The sequence below is a fragment of the Chelonia mydas genome, chromosome 4 (assembly GCF_015237465.2).
Source record: "Chelonia mydas isolate rCheMyd1 chromosome 4, rCheMyd1.pri.v2, whole genome shotgun sequence".
Classification (NCBI taxonomy): Eukaryota; Metazoa; Chordata; order Testudines; family Cheloniidae; genus Chelonia; species Chelonia mydas.
Window position 1 is genome coordinate 133849794 of NC_057852.1, and position 24231 is coordinate 133874024.

Below are 24231 nucleotides of genomic sequence, written 5' to 3' on the forward strand. Positions count from 1 at the left end.
CAGAGTTCTGGCTAAGTAAGGACTTTAGGGCTGGACCGCCAGGAGCACCATTGTGCGCTTGTATTGAGAGGATACTGTATGCTGTTGGTGAAATAGCATTGCACAGAGGTTCCAGTATACTTGTATGAGTGACTTGTCTGAGCTATAGTGAACAAAAATGTTTTTTAAAATAAGATCATATGCATTTAGCAGTGGTTTGTCTGCCATGGAGATTGAAGTCGTGTCCCCCCCCCCCCCCCCCCCCCAACAGAACAGGGACAGCATGGGTAGCATGTTTTAATTTTTAGAACTGCTAAAGTGTGCATGATGGTATGTTGGCCTTTCAGGTAGGGTGGATTTGATTTAAATCACTAGTCAGGAAGACTCAATTGAATCATGGATTTCTACATAAAAGTGCATTCTTGTTGGTGGTTATAACCTTAATACATATTCTTAACAACTCAGATGTAGGTTTCATTTTTAGAAGTGTACGTACACCTATACATTTTTAAGTGATTTATTTTGAAAACTTTTCAGATTAGTTTTACAGCTATATCAGAAAATGAATGATTGTTTGGTTATTTCATTTACCAAAGGTAATTGAAGCAGATAGTTCACCTCCCAATGACTTAATAAATATCTCCAGTTCAACAGGTTAATCATTAATATTTGGAGGATTGTCTTGCCATGCTGTATCAGGAAGAGAACATCACTGGACAGACTTTAAATTGTTTTAGTTAAATAAAACAATGTTATGTATTCTGTTGAAGAAAAAAACAGCAAACGTAATATTTTAACAAAACAAGCATATGAATTTTTGAATTTAAATATTCAAGTTTTTTAAAATCAGGTTTGTTTGTTAAAATTGTTAACTAAAATAGTTAAATGAAATATTTTTTAAAAAACAAAAATTAAATCGACTGTGTGCTCCAGGTCAACATGAGAAACTTAAAATATTGGCTTCTGCAGCTAACTCAGTCATCTTCACCTTTGTTTTCCTGTTTGTTCATAATCTGGAAAAGAAAAACAAGCTTTCCTGCTTTTTCAGGTCCCAAACAATTTCTCAGTTTGGAACGAATTAGTCCAAAGGAAGAAAATGCTTTCTACACTGGCAGATGAAGCTACTGCTGTTAAGTGAGATTATCACTTCAACAGTCTCTGAATCCAGGTGCTTAATTGACTTCCACTAGTTCACAGGTGTGACTTTCTTTTAAAGCATCATCAGCACACATTTCTTAAATGGTTCACCCTTAGCTCTGAAGTTTATTGTAGTTGGCATTATGAAGGGATGATTGCTGGATGTCCATGTCCTAGCCAACTCCTCTTCTTCAGCAGTTAAGGTTTAACCCTGGTACTGAGTATTGAGAATATTTGCAAGAAAATGAGCTGGAGATAGTGCTTGTCCCATTCATTTTTTTTAATGCTTGTAATTTAACTGTCATTGCATATTTCTCTCTTTAAGATCTCACTCAGTTACTTCCAAATTTCAACAACATAAAACAGCGATTTCCCTGCATTTTGTTCGAGGCTACAGAAATAGGCTTCAGGGTACTCAGCATGTGTTCAAGATTTTTCTTAAGCCCAATGTTGAGAACTTTGGCTGTGACAGTACCATCTATTCTTTCATGATTTTGTTCACAAAACTGTCATCGGATTAGGCCAGTTCTTGATTTCATGCTCAAAACAGTCCACTACTGAGTTCCATCGCAGGTCTTGTGGGAGAGTTAGCTTGGTTCCTCCCACTTTTTTCAGAGCAGCTGCTGCCAAGTGGTCGTTACGGCAGTATTTTGCAATTTCAACAACATTAGCCTTTATTTTTTTTGGAACACTGAAGTTTTTGGCTAGGAGGTGCATCAAGTGAGCATTGCAACTGTATGTTATTAGCTTGGGACTCTCTTCTTCTAAATAATTTCTTCTCATCTTGGATACATTTGTAGCATTGTCTGTGACCAAGCTGTGTACTAGACATTTGAATTTTTTTTTTCAGTTTGTTATAGCTTTTACGGCTGCTACTTGTAAATATTCCGCTGTGTGTGTATTTCCTGATGTATCTGTTTCTGTAAGGAAGACATTCCCTTCTTCTGTTGTCACACAAGCACATACAACAGGATCATTGTGGACATTGCTCCACACATCAAGACTCGGGGCTTGTCTACACTGACAATGTACAGCGCTGCAACTTTCTTGCTCAGGGGTATGAAAACCCCCCCCCCCCCCCCCCCAAGCACAGGAAGTTTCAGCACTGTAAAGCGCCAGTGTAAACAGTGCACCAATGCTGGAGCTGTGTCGCTCGTGGAGGTGGCTTTTTTTTTTAAACGCTCTCTCCCAGCGGTCTGCCGCGAGCACACAAGTACTGCCATGGCAGCGATTTATCATTGCCAGTGTAGACTAGCTCTTCGGTTAACAATTTCACCCTATCGACCTTTTGCACACTGCTTAATTTCTCTTTCATACACTTTATCCAGCAATTTGCTTGCGACATCTGCTCTGTTGAGTGGACTGTATCCTGGTCTTAATGACTGAACCATGTTAATGAAGTGTGGGTTCTCAATCATACAGAATGGAGAGTTTGTTGCATAAACAAACCGGGCAATTTTTTCATCAACTACCTCTTTTTGTAATCTGCTGGTTCTTATCACAGACTTATCTATGGTTGTTTCTGGATGATGGAGATGTGTTTTTTTTCTTTTTGCAACAGGTGGTATACTGTGGCTATGTGACATACATGATGTGACTGAAAGACTATAATTGGCAAATAACTCTGAAACTATAGAAAATGATGGTGATCTTGAAGATGGCTAGTCTTCAGAATCCTGTATGTTGAGGATGGATTTTCCAAAACAAATTTAGTCAGTGCATTTATTTAATTATTATTACCATACTGCTCATATAGTATTACTCATTGCATTCACTGACACTTGAAAGGTGAAATTGAAAAAGGAAGATCTGCCTATTTCAACTAGTTATTTATCACAACTTCATCTAAAATACCATAGAGTAACAACTATATTTTTTGCTCGAACATGAGAATTCAAGAATAGTCCAGAAGGAAGAAAGGCAGTCCTTAAGAAACAAGTATGAAATAAAAAAGTTTACCAACCTGAAGCTCCTACATGTTCAGACATGTTCCTTTCATCATCTTCATCAAGGTTCCTTCCCCACTCTGAACGCTAGGGTACAGATGTGGGGACCTGCATGAAAACCTCCTAAGCTTACTTTTTACCAGCTTAGGTTAAAACTTCCCCAAGATACAAACTACTTTACCCTTTGCCCTTGGACTTTCGCTGCCACCACCAAACGTCTAACACCGGTATTATTATTATTAGGAAAGAGTTCCTTTGGAAACGTCTTTCCCCCCCAAAAATTCTCCCAAATCTTACCCCCTTTTTTTCTGGGGAAGGTTTGATAAAAATCCTCACCAATTTGCACAGGTGACCACAGACCCAAACCCTTGGATCTTAAGAACAATAAAAAAAAATTCAGTTTCTTTAAAAGAATTTTAATAGAAGAAAAAGTAAAAAAAAGAATTGCCTCTTTAAAATCAGGATTGTAAATACCTTATAGGGTAATTAGATTCAAAACATAGAGAATCCTCTAGGCAAAACCTTAAGTTACAAAAAGACACAAAAACAGGAATATCCATTCCATTCAGCACAGCTTATTTTCTCAGCCATTTAAACAAACAGAATCTAACACATATCTAGCTAGATTACTTACTAAGTTCTAAGACTCCATTCCTGTTCTGTCCCCGGCAAAAGCATCACACAGACAGACCCAGACCCTTTGTTTCTCCCCCCTCCAGCTTTGAAAGTATCTTGTCTCCTCATTGGTCATTGTGGTCAGGTGCCAGCGAGGTTATCCTAGCTTCTTAACCCTTTACAGGTGAAAGGGTTTTTCCTCTGGCCAGGAGGGATTTTAAAGGTGTTTATCCTTCCCTTTATGTTTATGACCATCTTCAACGCAGCTTTCTCCTGAGAAGGAATACTTCTCATGATGTTGTTTCATCCGGGCAACCAGGCCTTGCATTTCTTTGTTGCACTGTTTGCATTTTGCACGCATGCCTGTTTTACCCACTGGTAGAGGAACTTCATTAAAATATTCCCAAAGTGGGTCTCTTCCAGCCTGCTGCCATTATAGGTTTTCCCTTCTAGTGGGAGAATGGTATGGTAGATCTCAAACCAATGAAGGCTACACTCAGAAAGACCTCAAGACTTCCGGAATATGCTGCTCAAACGGTTTCACTTTTGTTTCTACTGCCTGTCCCTCCCTTCTCACGTTTATCTCCAGGTTTCTCCTTGTCCAGATCTATTTTGCCCCCAACAATCTTCTATTCATGGAACTTTTTTTGAAACTTTGTACTTTTAGAGAGAGGTAAGGGATTGACTTTGTGTACACAAATTTGCAGAGGGACAATAGGGTTGAGGTCTGTTATTTCTCACCTCTGTATATTTTATTTTTATTTATTTAAAAACATTTTTGCTGTTAACAAGCATGTTATCTCTGGAGCCACAAATTCACAGTTTGAGAACTGCGAAACTAAGCATCTCTGATGGTATCTTCTAGACTGAGCACTGAGTCCCATTGGGTAGATAGAAAGATTAACTTACATAATCTATACAGAAGCCCCTGGAACCCCATAAGATTGGGTCCTTAATCCATGAACTGTTGGAACTCATTTACAAAACTTTTCTTAAACATATCAGAATATATTCACAGACTATAGAATTAGAATTTATAATCCCTATTCCATGATGAGATACATTATAGCTCAAAAAATATCTTAATTAAAACTATCTTTAGATGGGTTTTTCCTCAAAAATCCAATTTCAATTAAAATTTTTTAAAAATAATTATCTACCCTTTCAGAAGTGAGCCTTAAATATTTAGTTTGTATTTGAGTATAACACTGGCAGCTAATGGTTAGAGCACAGAAATGGGAACCAGGAACTCTAGCATTTAAATCACGATGCTGCCAAGGACAGGATGACTTGTCTAGTGTCTCTGTTCACCTCTCTACCTCACTTCTCCTATGTGTATAATGTACATTATCCCAGTACTTATCTACTTCAGAAGTACTTACAGAGTGTTCGTGTCCCGTGCTTGAAGTTCTCTGTGTATCTAATGCAATATATAATTGTGCACACACAAGTTTACATTTAAAAGAATGTTAAATTTGCAAAGTCAAGCATTCAAAAGTTAGGAAATGCTAGCGTTAAGGTTGCCCAGCATCTCTGCGGGATAGGAATCTTTTGGGGGGGGAGGGCGGGGGGGAGGGAGGGCTGGCTGGCCTTTTAAGGGGAATTGGGGTCTAGTGTTACTTGTGACTTATTAGCTACCTCTCACCTGAGACTGATGAGCTAGGGATCAGGTGACTAGAAAAGCAGCAAGTAACCTGGTTGGGGGGAGAATTGCAGGGAGGAGGTTGGATCTTCTGGCAGGCCCTGAACAGGTGGTCTTGCAGACAAACTGTCTATAAGAGGGCTGGAAAAGAGCTGCCAGTAGCAGGTAGGCTCTGGAAAGAAGCCCTTTTGCCAGGGGCTTGGCCGGGGGGCACAATTTGTGTATGACTCAGAAGCAGATTGCCCACCCCCTCCCCTACAGATTTCCCCTCTATAGGCTAACTTTTTGGCCCAAGGGCCACATCAGGGAATAGAAACTGTATGGAGCACCATGAATGCTCACAAAATTTGGGTTGGGGGTGCGGGAGGGGGTGTAGGCTCTGGGGTGGGGCTGGCTATGAGTTTGGGGTGTAGGAGGGTGCTCTGGGCTGGGACCGAGGGGTTTGGAGGGTGGGAGGGGGATCAGGGCTGGGGCAGGGGGTTGGGTCATGGGGAGAGGCTCGGGGTGTGGCCCCTGACTCTGCGCCCTAGCCGGAGCAGGGCCGAGCCACGTGGTGCGGCTGCTGACCCAGCGCCCTGGCCGGAGTGGGGCCGAATCATGCGTCTCGGCCCCCAACCCAGTGTCCCGGCTGGAGTGGGACCGAGCTGCGTGGTGCGGCCGCTGACCCAGCACCCTGGCCGGATCTGGACCGAGCCGCTTGGTGCAGCTCAGGGGCTGACTTAAAACGTCTCAAGGGCCGGATGCGGCCCTTGGGCCATAGTTTGCCCACCCCTGCTGTAGGGAATACAGTGCTCCTCAGTTCCCAGCCCCCTTGTTCACGCAGCTGGTAAGAGCCACCAGGGTGGGGGGACCCGGCTCTGTGGCTGGCAGAGCCCTCGAGGAGCAGGGACTAAAGGGGAGCTCTCCCTGTACTGAGCAACCCCCTCCCTGCACCCTGAGCTTATCCCCCTGCCTGCACACAGCCCTTAGGTACCCCTCTCCCTGCATCCTGAGCAGTTTTCAAACTTTTGAGCTGAACCCCCCTGCCAACTTTGAGTTTTTGGTTGGTGCCCCCCTCCCCCCGTGCCATAGCCCAGACAGGCAGGTTGCCTGCTGAGGTGAGTCGGGGTGGAGGTGGCACTCCTGCCCCGGACCCTGATGTGTGGAGCTGGCTCAAGCCCTGCTGGACCCTGTTTACCCAAAATAGAAGTCAAACTACACCTATGCCTGAGCCCTCGCCCCCTGGCCAAGAACACTGGGTCCTCCCCCTCCCCTGTTGGGCCTTGGAGTTTTTATAGCATGTTGTGGGGGGGGGGGGGCTCAAAAGAAAAAGGTTGAGACCCCCTTCCTTATGAGAACATTGAGGGTTAGGGGAAAGGAACAGTTGAGGTGTAATTTACCAATTTTAGGTGAAAGAAATAAAACAAACAGTGAGGAAAAGGGCATGACTAGGCTCTGGGCATGATGTCAGTCCATCCTGAGCTGGAGAGAGAGGCCAGTGCACCCTATGGTATTATCTGCATTACACAGAGGGGTGAAGGTACAGAGCATCCTTAACTTTAGTTGAAGATCACTTGGTACTTCTGTTGAAAGTCTTGGTTTTTCTGCAACTTGAAGACCATAAGTGACTTGTCCAAGATGTGTCAGTGGAGTTAGTGGGAGAGCTGGAGACAGAACACAGAAGTCTCAACTTGCCTGATCTAACGATTAGAAAATCCTCTTTGTGAAACTAGAGATCCTGCTTCCACATCTATGTGCCTAGCACTGAAAATAGAGGTGGTGGTAAGGATAGGAAAGAGGTAAATTATGCCAAAAACAGGATTGACCCTTCACATTTTAAAGCTGGAGGCATCACTGGGTCTTCTTATTTCTCTACTCCAGACGGCCAGGTCCCCAGCCTCAAACTGTAACCATTCGGTCTTCATTCCCTTGAGCCATTGATGAAGTGAGTCTGGGTTTCTTTTTGTGAGCTGAAATGGTATCTGTATATGAGAGAAGCACTCTAATGGGAGCAATAAGAATACACTTTACAGTGGTAGGGAGTAGGGTGACCAGATGTCCTGATTTTATAGGGACAGTCCTGATTTTTGGGTCTTTTTTTGTATAGACTCCTATTACCCCCCGACCCCTGTCCCGATTTTTCACGTTTGCTGTCTGGTCGCCCTAGTGGAGAGGCACTTTGAACTAAAGCTGTTGCTGCTGCCCTTGTTAGCTGGAGATTCCAGCTGCAACAGTTTCACTGGGGCAAACTCCCCCTCGCTCCCCTGTCTTTATAAAGGGAGAACTTGTAAAAATTGGTAATAAGTTTATTTTTATCACTAGGAGCAAACTGAAGGTCTTGTAAATATTATTTGCTGAGCCAGACTTGTAATCTTAAACCTGTTTATCTAGAAAGATGGAATTTCTCATAGAATTGTTTTGTTGCAAGCAAAATACCCCCATCTGGGGAAAAAAAATCTTTTTATAAACTGCTGCATGGTCAAGAGTTTATGGATTTAGATAATGCTATGTTTAATCTTCCTGCTAGAGGTTTTCTGGGTTCTGGGCCTATTGGATTTAAAATCAAAATTCCCCTGGATTAAACTCTGCGTGAGATAGTGGCTTGAATGATCTGTAACTGAAAGTATAGTAGGTAATTTAATCTCAATAAAGATTTGTGCCTCCTGTTGGATGATTTCTGAAAGTTGTTTTAACTTGCAGGGACATTACTATTGTAATATATGTACACAGGGCCAAATTCTGCCTTGTTTCACGAGGTTACTAGGATGATCCGAGGAATGGAAAACTTGTCTTATGAAAGGAGTCTCAAGGAGCTTGGCTTGTTTAGCCTAACTAAAAGAAGGTTGAGGGGAGATATGATTGCTCTCTATAAATATATCAGAGGGATAAATACTAGAGAGGGAGAGGAATTATTTAAGCTTAGTACCAATGTGGACAGAAGAACAAATGGATATAAACTGGCCACCAGGAAGTTTAGACTTGAAATTAGATGAAGGTTTCTAACCATCAGAGGAGTGAAGTTCTGGAATAGCCTTCCAAGGGAAGCAGTGGGGGCAAAAGATCTATCTGGCTTTAAGATTAAACTCGATAAGTTTATGGAGGAGATTGTATGATGGGATAACATGATTTTCGTAATTAAATATTCATGGTAAATAGGCCTAATGGCCTGTGATGGGATGTTAGATGGGGTGGGATCTGAGCTACCCAGGAAAGAATTTTCTGTAGTATCTGGCTGGTGAAACATGCCCATATGCTCAGGGTTTAGCTGATCGCCATATTTGGGGTCGGGAAGGAATTTTCCTCCAGGGCAGATTGGAAGAGGCCCTGGAGGTTTTTCGCCTTCCTCTGTAGCATGGGGCACAGGTCACTTGCTGGAGGATTCTCTGCTCCTTGAAGTCTTTAAACCACAATTTGAGGACTTCAGTAGCTCAGACATAGGTGAGAGGTTTTTCGCAGGAGTGGGTGGGTGAAATTCTGTTGCCTGCGTTGTGCAGGAGGTCGGACTAGATGATCATAATGGTCCCTTCTGACCTTAGTATCTATGAATCTGAGTGTAAATCTGGAGTAAATCTATTGACATAAAAGCAGAGTAAGCTGTCTGCCCCATAATGTTTTGAATGCCCTCTATTGGTGATTCTAACTATATGACTTCTTAGGACAGGAAATACTTGTTGAGTGATGCTACCCAGAATTCCTGACAGGCAGTTGAGTAAGTTTGGTTTGGAAAGTGGATAATTTAGAGTGTGATGGGGAAAATATAATGGCAAACAAAGCATGCTGGCAGCAAACCTAACTCTAAATCCTATATGTGTACAGTATCCCAACCATGACAGCCTTTCATAGGTCAGGAAACAAAAGGTTAAGATCACCCAACCCCCTGATTGAGACTTCTTTTTTTATTGCTTGACCCATATGGTCTACTCCTGTCAAGTGCTCTGACTTTTTTTTGTTTCCCTGTGTCTGACATGCTTGCAATTACACACACTTCTATAAAAATACTGAAGTGTAGGTAGGGTGGGGCTGTTACTGTGCCTGTTGACAATCATTTTCATGTTTTTATTTTAGAACTGGAATGTACTTGTTCAGTAGACAGAGTGATAATGAAAATGGCACAGGGCCATGTTCTGCTGCAACACCCATTAGGGCGGTAGTGTGGGCGTAACCCAGAGCATAAATTAGCCCAGGTCTCCTGAGTCCCAGGCCAGTCTCCTGTTTGATAGATCATGAAAACATCTATCCCACTTCCCCAACATTCTTAATTTCTCTCTTCTGCTGCTACTTCATAACAAGTTCCTCTTAAACTGTATACTTAAAGGGGGAAATGTTCTTGTCTCCATTAAAGCTTTAAATGATTAAAACATTGAAAAACGTGATTAGCTCTTTACCAGCTGTAAATTTTTGTGGATTGGTTTTTTTTTGCTTTTTGCTTCACATTCTGCTGAAAACCAAACAGCCAGTTTTCAATTTCAGTTTCTGGCTCTCCTGCATTAGCACAATGCTCTAGTGTTTGTGTTCCAGTTACTGCCACGTGAAGCTCTGGATCCAAATGAAGAATTATTATTTTTAATCATGGCAATACTTCTGTTGCTGTTGTATGAAACTAAACTTTTTACTAAGCCTAAATTCTCAGGCCTAAAGCCCTGACTGCAATATAGCCACAACATTAAAAAAAAATTTATTTATTTTAAAAACAGGTCATGCCACATTCCCTCTGACCTAGTTACGAGAGATGCTTTTTGAGTTGTGTTCCAACCTAGCCTTTAAGCTTCACAAACCTGGCTGAACTGGGTTTACGCATCTGCATCTACCATACTACATAACTGTGTATTAATGCATTTTGAATAAATATGGGCAGCTATCCCATAGTGCTCTCTCTGGCATATAGTGCCCTGAGGGCATATGCACAGCGACAATAATAGCTCAAGGGATAAAGCACTCTTGGGTGTCCTGCCTCACAAACAGCTGGGGAAGAGGAGGAATGGCCAAATAGCGAGCATAGTTGGGGAGTCCTGTCCCTGCTACAAAAGGGTGCCAAGCCAGTTATAGGATTCAAACAAGTGCCATCTTAGGGTTCTGATAGGGGTGAAATGCTGCCACAGTTAGTTAGCCGTGTGCTCGTCCTCTTAGTGTATGCGCAATGTGCCTCAGGCGGCACTTGACCAGGATTCATCACCAAAGAGGTGAATTGAGCTCATGTTGGAGCTCCAGGGCCACATGAGGCCACAACGGATCAAAATCGAAGATTTTTTTTTTTCTTGAGGACTCGTTCCACCTAGTATTGTCTTTCTGGAGATGGAACTCAAATGAAATTCTTTCCCTAATTTTCTGCAGAGAAAGTGAAAATAGTGGCAGAAATGGCTTTTGGGCCACTACAACAACGTTGTCATGTAAAGTATCTGTCAAACATGCTCTTTACCTCTGGCAGAAAAAGGTTAAGGCCAATACTTTTTTCAAAATTTTCTGAACAGAGGTTAGGAATTGGTTGCCCAAATCTCTTAAGTACGTTGGTCAGTGTAACGCAGACCTCTGGATATGGAAGTGAGTGACCTGAGTTCATTTGAAACCTTGCAGAGCAACAAGTCATTGCTATTGTGAAATGTAACAGATGGGCTCCCGCTGAAGCCCTGCATCCAAACACTTTGTGAGGGTCTGGATTTACATGCATGAGCTTTAGCCAACCTCTAAAATGTAGTTGAGTGACTAAATTTTTACCTTCGTATTAAAACCATTTTCAGTGCACATGTTCAGAGGAGCATCTGTCTGTAGCAGTTGCTTTCTTGAATCACTGGGGCTGTGGTGGGTGAAGAAAATGAATCATGTTTGATTCTCAAAATGGATTTTCTTCTGAGTGTTTTGGAAAGGAGCGTTTTAAAAAAAATCCATGTGCCTGTGGCTTATTATAATACTTTTGTCCCTCCCCCATTCAGTTCACTGTGAATCAAAATGTGTATAGTACTGATCCAGGGCAGAGTGTATGCAGAATGCTAAACACGCGCGCACACAATACAAAATCTACTTTTTTTTGTGAAGTGAGTCTGCTCATAAAATAGAAGTGATCTGCAAAACTCAGAGTTGCAAGAGGAATGTACTTTATGAGCATTAATTTACTTTCACTGTTCTTGCTTTAGGAGCACAGCTGGGAAAGCATTTGAAAAAAGCTTTGTCTAGTGGCAGTAGTTAAAACTTATGAGAATTAATGGGATCTCTGCAGGATTCTGCCCGCACTGTTATTTGTGGATCTGTCAAGTGTAGCCTTCTGTGCCATAAAATTTATTGGAGTGGAAGTTAGGTTTTCAGAGTCCTGATCTTATAGCCGATATGAGGTTAAAATGTATTTTCCTTACTACTTTTTTAGAACCAATTTAAAATGGTTAAATACCAGTTTTAATTGATTTATGTTTCATGTAAACACTGCAGTCTCTCCAGACTTTTATCTGAGGCCTGTGGGCACAGAGGAGAGGAAATGTAGCCATTTTGCAGGGGATCAGACTCTCTCTATTAGCAAATAAACCTTGCAGCGTTGAAGGCCATATGACTTTCTTGAAACTGGCAATACAGCTTGAAATGCTATGCTCCAGAGCTGGAAAGTAACAACTTACTGGTTAGTTTTGAAAGAAGTTCTCTCCTTTTTGTGATGTGTTCTAAGTTTCCTGGGTTCAGGGTTTGGAAATGTGCCCTATGGGGACAAATCATGCATCAGGTAGTAGTCTGGATGACTTCACAAGTCCCTTCCATCTCATTTCTGTGACCAAATATGTTACCTTAATGCCGCCTCCTCATACCACAGATATGTGGTTTTTTCTATAGTTTCATGTTTTTAAAATCTCTTTATTTGAATTTTTAAATCGTTCTTTTTAGCTTGGCTTTTGTTTTTAAGCAAAATCTTTCATGAAGTTCATGAACGGTGTTGTGCTGAAGTTGTTAATCCTCAGAACACACACCATTGGCAGCAATAGTGCAAGATTAAGTCTAGGTAGCCATAAAACCACCCTTCCCCTCTCTGGACCAAATCATGAATAGCTACTTCCCATGGGTGAGTGGTGATTCACATGATAGTCCCAAAAGGGGTTCATAATCTTTCCCTGAGAGAGGAGGGATGGTCTGTGGTAATTCACTGGGTTGCGGCAGGGTGGATTGATTTAAAGCTTTTTAAATAACCAGTTATAATCAAGATTTAAATCAACAAGCAGGAAACCTTGATTTAAGTAATTGATTTTAATTTTTTGTGTGTTGGTGGTACTTAGTTTCCTAACAGTTGATTCTCACTGGTTGGTAACCATTAAAATGTGTTAATTTGCAACTAAATATCTTTACACTAAATTTGGTGCTTTTTTTTGCAAACCAGGAGGATAGGCCATATCTATACGTAGGTAAGAAATTATATAGCTTAAGTTACATTTATTCAGGTTCTTAATTTTTACATTTTTATGTTAAAAAAATTGTGAATGATGCATTTCTTTCTTTCTAGCATATTGTGTCAAACTGTAGTTTGAATTTTAATTCCCATTCAATGTAAAATGCACAAAGAATTTTAATTTTTAATTTTATGTTTGGTATACATAAGAGAAGTTTATCAAAACATGTTTTGCATTTAAAACTGATTTAATAAAAAAGGAAATAGCTATAGCGAGTGAATTAAATTGATTTGTTTCTGGTCACAATGTCCTTCAAGGTTTCAGAACTAGTAGATCTCATCCTGTCACACCTATACTGGAAGAGGAAAATAGACTTTTTTCTGCACTTTCAACTTCAGATTGGTTTCTTAACTTTGAATGAGCTAGTCATTGAGCTAAACTAATTGAATAAATTGAAATGAAGAAAATATTCTCTCTGCACCTGCAGAAGAGGCTGCTGCTGGCCAAAGCTGGTTTACTACTTAAACTCTGGTTTCAGTTGCTTAGCCAGGGACTTCCTCCCGTTCATAGTCTGACTTTCTTTAAAAGTTGGCAGCAAACATGTACTGCTTAATATATTTTGTATTTAATTTCATTGCCTGGTTATTAATTTGGTAAATTCTCATCCCAAGATCAGTTCCAGTATTATCAAAGTTACTGCTTTGGGCCCCTGTGGGGCATGGCAAGGACAACACTACTCATACTGGGGGGGAAGACCTTCTGTAATGGTAAAAGTTTTATTACAATAATTAGTCCTATAAGCAAAACAATCTAGTCAAGTAAAGTAAGATAGTATAACGCTGTCAGAGCCACCAGCACAATTACATGTGTATATACTCACTCTATCCTTGGGGAGAGTCTAAGGGTTGAGACAGATCCTAGTCTGACTCTGGCGTGCCGATGATGAACTCCAATGGCTGTAGCTGAGATCGGCTGTTTTATAGGCCTCGGTGTTTCTCATGAATATGTATGCATATCTCTTCATTCCTTTACCATACATTAACTTCCTCACCCTCCTGATATTGGGGTGTCCCTATCCTATAGGTTAGTACGTTAATTAGGTTAAACTCGTTAACACATACTTTAGTTGGATTACTATGATTACTTGTTAGGCATCTGCTGATGTCCCGCTCCAAAAATACCCTAAACTGGTACAAACTTCCTTCTTGCTGTTACTTATCAGTAGTTTACAACACCTGTGTTTATTACAAAATAATAAACAAAGCCTTGTCTGTTCTTGTGACTTTTAAGGTCTCCGTTAGTTTGTTTACTTATACTAAATTGAGCAACTACTCCTACTCAGGCTATAAGGCCTTATGCTAACTGCTTGAGCTATTCTTATAGATCTATGCCTATAGGTTTCTTGTGTTTCTTCTATCAGTTCCTTACCCCGTCATCCTTTAATTCCTGTTATGATTATTACATGGCTACAATTTAAATGATTATACATTTTAGTCCTTAACATAGGACTTAACATAGATTGTCAATTTCAAATTTAATTTTCAATGGGTTTATTTAAAAAAAATTACTTAATTTGAATTTAAAAAGCAGATTTTTATTTAAAACGTATTTTATTTATTTTTAAATATTGTGTTATCCACCCTGGTTGGGACTTGGGAGATCTGCAGCTTTGCCACAGTCTTTTGTGTGATCTTGGACAAGTCCCTGAATATAACTGTGCCCCAGTTCCAAATCTGAAAATTGGAAATGATACCTTTACTCACCCTCTGTCTTGTCTATTTTACATTGTTAGCTTTTTGGTGCAGGGACTCTTACTCTGTCTGTACAGTGCCTAATACAATGGGGCCATGATCTCAATTTGAGCCTCTAGACCCTATTGCTATCTACCTTCCCTCTAAGCTGCGCGGCCGTGCAGCAGGCTATCAAGAGCCACACAGGTGGGGAGAGGTGCCCCCAGCCCAGCCCGGCTCCCCGCGACTGAAACTGCCGTAGCCTGGGAGAGGTGCCCCTCCCCTGACCCAGCCAGAGAGAGGCGCCTCTCTCTCCCCTGGCCCTAAGCTGCTGCGGTGAGAGGGTTGAGGGACTCCCGCCCCCCCCCTCCCCCCTGCCACGGCAGTCCACACCCCAGAGCCTTCACTCCCAGCCAGAGCCCTCACCTCCCACACTCCAGTCCTCTGCTCCAGTCCTGAGCCCCCTCCTGCACCCCAGAGCCTTCACCCCCCACACCCCAACCCTGCCCTTGCCCTGAGCCCACACCCCCATCGAGCTCCCTCACCCCCCTGCACCCCAACCCTCTGCCCCAGCTTTGAGCCCCTTCCCACATGCCGAACCCCTGGGCCCCACCCCCGCCACACATCACCTCCATATTGGTGCACATAACAAAAGTAATTCTGCACATGAATCTAAAAAGTAGAGGGAACACTGATTGCTACTACTAAGCTTCTCTTACTAACCTCTGCCAATAAGCCTCAACACTAGGCTGGAGGGACTACTAATACAAATAAGAAGTGAGTTTAGTCTCCATATCCCATTCAGGCTTTTTGGTGTTTCTGTTGAGACTGTCAGCAAGGGTTTTTCAGCTAGCACCAAGTTAGACCATATTTCACAGAGGGGCAGGTGAACACAAGTATGATCTCAAGGATATCATCTTTATGCTTTCCTCCTTGGAAAGAGGCACACTCTGAGCCAGTCTTCAATTAACTTTTTTAACAAGGGGGTAGGATAGTATACAAGAACATCCTATAACTTGCATGTATAGAAGTATCCTCAGAGAAGTGCTGTTACTCACTTAGTACAGGATTTGCCAAATACAACATCAGCATAGCTGCACCTAGTAAAATGTGTCTCCCAGGTGACTCCCATCTTGAAGAGGTCGGTGCTAGATACACCTGCTGGATAGGCAAGTCCGCAGAAGAGGGGTATCTATCCTGGTGGGCTTTGCTATTTGGACACTTGATTGTGTACTAAAAGGAATAAATGATCTCCTGGGCCTTCGCCTCTACTGGACATCTGCACGTCATGTAACAATCATTCGTGCTTATGCACCCAAAATGAAATGTTCTGACAATGTCAAAGAAAAATTTATGAAAACTTCGATAAAGCCATAAAGTCAGCTCATTGGCATGACAAATTAATTATCTTAGGTTCCGTTAACACCAGAATTGGTCAGAATCATTAAGATTGACCTAAAGTAATTGGTAAACATGGTGTGGGGAAAGAGAACTCAAATGGTACACAACTCCTCACAAAGTTCATGGAGAACAAGCTAGTTATCACAAACATGATATTTCAACAAGCAACAACGTGAAAAATAACATGGATGCATACCCACTCTGGACATTGGCATTTAATTGACTATGTTGTACATCAGTGCGACATCAGCATGTCAAAGTCGCCAGTGCGATGCAGGGAATTTGCATGTGGTCTGATCATTGGCTTGTGAGATATAAAATGACATTGATCCTCCAATTAAAACAGCATAGATGTAGTCAGTTTCCAATACCCAATCCTAATGTGCACATATTAAAATCTGAAGTAACATGCGCAAGGCAGGTTTAAAAACTTGAAGTTTTAAACACACTTTCTCAATAGGACATAATAAACACGGACTCTGCCTGATCATCTTTTAAGGAAACAGTGTTTGCATCTAAATAAGTCCTCGGCTTTGTAAAGAGGAAGCATCAGGACTCGTTAGGTGAAAATGATGCTGAGGTAAATAACTCCTGACATCAATACATGCCCTTCATACTCAAAGGTTGTCTATTTAAAAAGATGGCTTATTCACATATAAAGTGTAATTTGCAAGCTAAGTTTTACTACGTGAAGGATAGCTGGTAGAAAAATGAAAACCGAACAGCTTCAATTACTTGTAAACCAAAGACTCCAAATGGTTTTTTGATGAACTAAAGACCATGTACAGCCCACAGTCTAATGGTATCACCCTCTCTGGAATGAAGCAGATGAGTAAGTGCTGCTGTACTGATTGTGGAAAAATTCTAAAAAGATGGCTGAACATTTTAATAAGGACTGTCTGTCCATCACATCAGCATCAGCTCTTGATGATCTTAAACAACTTCCAATTCAAGACCAAATCTCAATTCCACTGAACATGTCTGAAGTATGGAAAGCTGTCAAGCAAATGTCAAACAGTAAAGCAGTGGGCCAGGGTGGCATTCCTGTGGAGATGTTCAAAAGTGGGGGCCGTGAGCTGACCAGGAAGCTCACTGGCTTCTAATTATGATTTTAGGAAGTAGAGGCTTGTGCCACAGAAACTTAAAGATGCCAACATTATTCATCTTTACAAAAGGAAAGGCAATTACACTTCTTGTGATAGTGATAACGGCATCTTGCTTTTGGCCCCTGCAGGAAAGATACTTGCCCGGACCACGCTCAGCTGGCCAACTGATCAACTTGCAGACAAAATACTGCCTGAAAGTCAGTATGGCTTCCATCCTGGATGTGACGTTCAGACATGATCTTTGGACTCTGGCAAATTCAGGAGAAAGTTATGAGCCAGATTCAAGACTTTTATAGGTAGCTTTTGGCGATCTTAGTAAGGCCTTTGACGCTCTGAATCAAGATGGCCTGTGGACAGTCTTCCAAGTTCAGTTGCTCCAATACATTTTGTCAATATTAAATTTTTTTCATGTGGGAATGGAGGTTCATGTCCTTGACCCAGGCTGCTTCTCAGCTCCCTTTGTTGTCCCCAGTGGAATAAAATAAGACTGTTCTTGCTCAGACATCATTTAGCATCATTTTTGCAGCTGTTCTGATGTGTTTGGAGACATTGTGACATTTTATATGCAATACCACATGGATGGAGGTGTCTTGAATCCACATTGCCTGCATGCTAAGATAAAAGTTATGAAGGCAGTTATTTGTGAATTACTCTTTGCTGCTGACAGGTTTCAGAGTAACAGCCGTGTTAGTCTGTATTCGTAAAAAGAAAAGGAGTACTTGTGGCACCTTAGAGACTAACCAGTTTATTTGAGCATGAGCTTTCGTGAGCTACAGCTCACTTCATCGGATGCATAGCATATCGTGGAAACTGCAGAAGACTTTGCTGCTGATTGTGCTTTATTGGTCAGTTAGCCTCAGAACATTCAGTTGCTCACTGACTGCTTTCTGTATGCAGCAAAAAGTTTTGGCATTGCAATTAGCCTAAAAAGGATAGAAATCATTGTCCAGCGTCAACCACGAAGTACTGTAACTACTCCAGTTGTAACAACAACGAGGAGTCCTTGTGGCACCTAACAAATTGATTTGGGCAAAAGCTTTTGTGGGCTATAACACACTTCATCAGATGCATGGAGTGGAAAATACAGTAAAGCAGGTATAAATATACAGCACGTGAAAAGATAGGAGTTGCATTACCAAGTGGGGGGTCAGTGCTAACGAGGCCAATTCAGTTAGGGTGGATGTGGCCCATTCCCTCCATTTGTGTCATTGATGATGTACCACTCAAAGTTACTCTCAGATTTTGCTACATAGGCAATGTCATTTCACAAGATGCAATGATTGGCGATGGCATTATGAAGCACGTTTGGTGCAGCCAGCAATGCCTTCAGAAAACTTCACCATCTTCTTTGGAAAGAACATGGCGTCTGACTGCAAACAAAAACTGATGTTTACCATGCTGTCATCGCCACATTGGTCTATGGCTGTGATATGTGGACTGCTTATCAATGCCACAAAATGCTTGGGCCAATACCCCTTACTATGTCTATGGTGAATAATGGGAATTAGATGACATGGTTTGGTTCCAAACACTGAGGTCTCTAAGTGCTACAACATCACAGGCGTTGAAGCTTTTACAGCGAGAGCTCAGTCCTGTGGTGTGTTTATCTGACAGAATACCAAAGGCAGCCTTTTCAAGAGAATTGCAGACTGAAACTCGTTTTAGGGCCGGACCAAGAAAATGTTACAAAGACTCTCTCAAGGCCAACTTCCAGTCTTGCAATTTTGACCTTGATAACTGGGAGCTCTTACCCCATAACAGAATCTGATGGCTGTAGCTCTGCCTTTTCTGACTAAAAGATTTTGAGAGCTCATAGATTGCTGCAATCAAGGAGAGCCATGTGAGGTGTAATGCTAAAAGTAGTGCACATTCATCTATAATTGTTTTCAACTGTGGCACTTGCGGGTGGGACTGCAGTTCTGAAATTGGTCTTTGGTTTCATTTCAGGATCCACAATAAGTGACGGTAGCTTATCCATCAAGCTAGATGGGAGACTGTCACAAGACTCCAGTAACTGTTTGGCTTATGCTGACTGGGATCCATTCTAAACTTCAGACAGAACTAAGGAAAATCTTGCAGGCTGTTCCGTGAATGAGGGAAGCCTGAACAGTTCAGCCATTTTTGTGTTTATTTCTACCTTTTGGGTTGCATCCAAACCAAATTTGGAAAGTGTGTGTGTGTGTGTGTGTGTGTTAATAAATGGGTCTTTATAGCATTCTTGTCCATAGGCCTCTTCTGATCTTGGCTCCTACGTCAAATCTTAACCGATAGGTGTTTGGTATGCATCTGAGGTCTTAGTTTCTTCCTTTCTCAAAATATTGGGAGAAGATGGTTAGATTTGAGGTTCTAGTTGATGTTCCTCTCCATTTCAAAATTGTCATAGAGTTGCAAAGCTCTACATACCATGAACTGTCTGATTTTCCTTGTCATTTTTGTTTTTCATTATTCCTAAGATAAACGGCCCAGAACTATACTCTTGCTATATAAACCTATTATAGCCTCTTATAACGGTTAGTTAGCTCAATCAATTCATTATTGTTGCTAGCGTAGCCACACTTCCAGAGTTGGGTTGGGTGGGGGGTGCGTTTAAGATATAAATCCAGTTACATTTCAAACTTTTTGGCCAAATATATTTTCTACAAGTCTAGGAGGAATCTCATCTACTGGGATATGTATTCTGTTCTGCATAGCTTCTTGGATTTTGCCCATCACTCTAGTAGTATCTGAACTCCTTTCAGGAGTGCATAAGGCATTGTGGCTAACATCTCTCTTGTGTTTTCATTCTCTCACCAGGGGGAGAAGCATGTGCAATGGAATTAGTTGCCTTGATGGGTGTGGGTGGGTAAGTGTTCAAAAAAACGCACCCAAAAACAGAAACCCCCCCACAGAAACACAAACCTCCTCCTACCTGTTGCTATGGATGGTTTAAAGAGGTCGAGTCAAAACAATGAGTCTTGTGCTTGGAGCAGAAGGTGGTGAAGTTTGTGATGCTCCTTAGTTCTTAAGGGCTGGAATGAACTCCTCCAGGAAAGTTTTTTGTCTCCTGCACAGCTGAGTTTTACCCTAATTGTGCCAGAGGAGCATAGTTATTGACCATGGTCGTCTTGGTCTAGTTAACTGAGAACAGAACCCAACAGACTGAACTTGTTTGAGCTGGGGGCTGTACGTGATGGCCAGTGGTGTTCTGTTATTTTCCTTGTTGGGCCTGTCCTGTAGTAGGTGACTTCTGGGTACCCGTCTTACTCTGTCAATCTGTTTCCTCACTTCCCCAGGTGGGTATTGTAGTTTTAAGAATGATTGATAAAGATCTTGTAGATGTTTGTGTCTGTCTGAGGGATTGGAACAAATTTGGTTGTATCTTAAGGCTTGGCTGTAGACAGTGGATCGTGTGATGTGTCCTGGATGGAAGCTGGAGGCATGTAGGTAAGTATACCGGAAACCTACTGACCGCTATAGGGTGGTGGTTATGTGACAATTACTTATTTGCACTGTAGTGTCCAGCAAGTGGATCTCTTGTGTGGACTGGTCCAGGCTGAGGTTATGCCCAAATAAATTTGTTAGTCTTTAAGGTGCCACCGGACTCCTTGTTTTTTTTTGTTTTTATTTTTAAAAACACCAGAGCATTAATATCAGATAGTCCTTGATTCTGAACCCTATACTTTGTCCCGTATCTATCTTTGAATGTACCTACCTCCTCTTCCACAGCATTGCATCTTCAGAATTTCAGCAGAGGTAAAATGGAGGCAATGCTGTATCAATCATGCCTTCATCTCATCTCATCTTTGGGTTTGTCAGGCCAGGTCTGTGTTACAAACTGCATAGCTGTGTCTGTCAAAGGTGTGGTGAGGTAGCTGTGCCAGCAAAAGCCCCTAGTGTAGATGCAGTTACACCAGCACAAGTTCCAGCAAGCTAGGCTCTGTACAACATAAAAAGCAATCCCTACTGAAATGAAACGGTCACTCTCCTCTACCTCTTCTCCTCCCCCCCCCCCCCCCCGCGCGCAAAAAGTCTCCTGGCTCTGCATTAATTTCCAAGACCAGTCCCATAACTGGCTTCCTTTGCCTTTTAAAATTATATATCCATGGACTTGGCTCTGCTTGTCCTGTGAATCTTAGACCGGACTCTGGTCTCCAGAAAACCAGTGTAAATAAGGAGTATCTTAACTCATGTCACTGGAGTTACACCCATGTAAAATGGGTGCAAGTGAGAGCTGTGTAGGCCCTGGTCTCTATCTGCTCCTCTCCGTGTTCCCTCAGCTCATTTAGCTCTTCAGTCCTTTCTGCCCCTTTATACTAACTCTGTTGTGCCTGCAACAGCCTTCTGCTGCATCTGGAACAGTTTTTCTAATATCTCTTCACCTTATTGATTCTTGCCTTACAGAGAGGCTGTCTGACCTAGTGGAAAGAGCTCAGGACTGTGACCCAGACCTGGGTTTTATTGCCAGCTGGTACTGGCCTGCTGGGTGACCTTAGGAAAGTCACTTAACCTCTCTGTGTCTCAATTTCCTCATTGGTAAAATGTGGATAAATGATATTGGCTGCCTTTTGTAAAGTGTTTTGAGATCTACTACATAAGCGTTAGATTGTATTCTTATTTTATTATTAAACCTCCTCTTTTCCCCCTGGCCTGTAGTACTTTGTTTGCTCTCTTTCTGTGATAGTTTAAAGCATTTTGTATCTGTATAACAGATGCTGTACCAAATAACCATGTTGTATTGTGTGGGGTTTCCAGAGGCTAACAGAGAGGATATCAGAGGGGTAGTGGAAAAGGGGCAGGTTTTTTATATTCAGAAAAGAGAGGCTGAAAAGAGACCCCACAAATTAAAACCTGTTAAACTGAGATTTATGCAGTGATAGAGAAGAGCAGTATTCCCTCTTGTGGGGAAAAATTACCAAGTACCTAAGAGAAAATGGAACCTTGAATACTAACCAGCGCAGGCTTTAAGAAAAAAAGTTTGGAACAAATTCCAATGATTCTTTTTGGCAGAGTTATTAAATTCATGTGGGAGGAGAAAGCAATAGGTGCTGTGTATGGATTTCAGGAAAACATTTGACAGCATCTCACCAAAAATTGCACTCAAAATGAATTCAGATTGCTAAAGAGAAATTTGATGAGCTTAAAAACCTCCTGAAGGACGGTAAGCAAAGAGTAATGCTAGGCTGCATTTTATCAGCTTTGAGGGAGGTGTCTAGTGAGGTGCCTCTAAGCTTAGTGTTAGGTGCAGGCTTATTTAACATGGTGATTGTTAATAAACAGACCTGTAAAAGAGATTCACGGATCATACTGAATTTGGAGTTATGAATGCCACAAACCTCACACACCATTGATAAGTCCATGAATGGGGTAAAAAATCCCAATCTTTAAACTGCATGGGAGGTCAGGGGAGAGGAGAGGTTTGTTTAATGAAATTGGGAGAAACTCTGATATTACAGTGATGACGGCCATGCAAGTACCTAGCTAATGAGAATGGAAAGGGACATGAAAACTACAGCCCCTGTGTTCTAATGGATATGGCACTGGACCGGGATATGGGAGACCTGGATTCCATTGCCAGCTCTTCCCCTGGCCTGTTGGGTCATCTTAGGCAAGTCATTTCACCTTCTATATCACAGTTTCCCCATTTTATAGATGGGGGTAATAACCACAGAGTTTCTTTGCAAAGTGATTGGGAGATTAAAAGCTCCATGTTTGAGCTAGGTGGTGGTTTTAGAGAAATTGGAAATAACAGTGAGATGCGGCTTGGAAAAATCCAAACAAATACTTTTGAGGAAAAGTAATCAGAAACGCAGCATTCAGTGGGAGGCAGAGTACTGACAGAGACTTAGAGGCAACAGTGGAGAGGAGTCTACAGAATGATATGGCAGGGTAAAGGGCCTATGACTCCTTTTGATATGGGCATTGAGGCCTAGTTTCTGGTAGGAGGCTAAATTGATGAGGTCAGGTGCTGCTCATATGCAGTCCTGTTCATTTACAAAGAAAGTACACACTGGTACCGGTGGGCACTGTGGCCCCTGGTGGAAGCCTGCTCGGAGGCCGGAGATTCGGAGGCACCATTGGCCTCCCTCTCCAGATCCCCTGAGAAAGGAGTCTGTGGGACGTACGTCCTTGGCACCAGGTGGTGGACCCTCCGGTGCCGGACGACACCCAGAGCACTGCACTGGTCTCCTCGCCCCGCCCGGAGGAGGCGATTACAGCCCCACCCCCCTCCGCCCCGCAGGAAGACTTCAGGGCCCACCAAGAACTCTTAAAGAAGGTGGCAGCAAGCCTGCACCTCCAAGCAGAGTAGATGGAGGAGCCCTCAGACTCCCTGTTTAATGTGCTGTCCCCGTCAGCACCGGGTAGGGTGGCCTTGCATCTCCATGAAGGGGTGGCTAAGATTTCAAATGCCCCATGGCAAACAGTGGACTCATTAGCCCCTATCTCTAAGAAGGCAGAATGCAAATACTTCGTACCCAGTAAGGGGCATGAGTACTTGTATACCCACCCGGCGCCCAACTCCCTGGTGGTCGAGTCGGTCAACCACAGGGAACGGCAGGGTCAGCCAGCCCCAACCCCAAAGAACAAAGACTCTTGGAGACTGGACTCTTTCGGAAGGAAAATGTATTGGTCTTCGAGCTTCCAGTTACAAGTGGTAAACCATCAGGTCCTCCTGGGCCGGTACGAATTCAATCTGTGGGGCTCCCTGCCCAAGTTTGAGGACTCCCTCCAGGAGCACGATAGGAAGGAGTTCAAAGCGCTAGTGGAGGAAGGGGCAGCGGCCGCTAGGGCATCCCTGTAGGCAGCCTCGGATGCTGCGGACACGGCCGCATGATCCATGGCCTCCGCGGCGTCCATGAGACGGGCGTCATGGCTCCTGCTCTCGGGGCTGTCCAGCAAGGCGCAATCTTCCATGCAGAATCTCCTGTTTGACGGGAAAGCTGTTTACGGAGGAAACAGATAAAAGGCTGCATGGCATGAAAGGCTCCCGCATGAGCCTCCAGACTCCGGGCCTCTGTGTCCTGGCTCCGGCAAAACCTAAGTTCAAGCCACAGCAGACTCCTGCCCAGGCCGCCCTCCCGAAGTATGAGGCCGCCCATAAGAAGCAGCGAGACTATAAGACACCCTCAGAGGCAGTTTCGGCCTGCCCCCCAGCCTGGGTCTTCCAAGAGCAAGCAGGCGGGGAAAAGGCGTTTTTGACTGGACGCTCAGGGGCACCCCGCCAGTCCTCCCCAGGGATCCAATAAAGCTTCCCTTCTCCAACTTCTCCAATGTGCTTTCCTCCCAGAGTGGTCACGGCTAACCTTGGACCCATGGGTCCTCAACACCATCTCCTGGGGTTACGTGCTCCAGTTTACTTCCTGC

The 24231-nt window shown here is 42.8% G+C and overlaps 1 protein-coding gene across 8 annotated transcripts in view; it reads left to right on the forward strand.

Annotated features, from left to right (window-relative positions):
- PTPRA (protein tyrosine phosphatase receptor type A) overlaps positions 1-24231 on the forward strand; it is a 253571-nt gene that overhangs the window by 65136 nt on the left and 164204 nt on the right. The window lies entirely within an intron of this gene.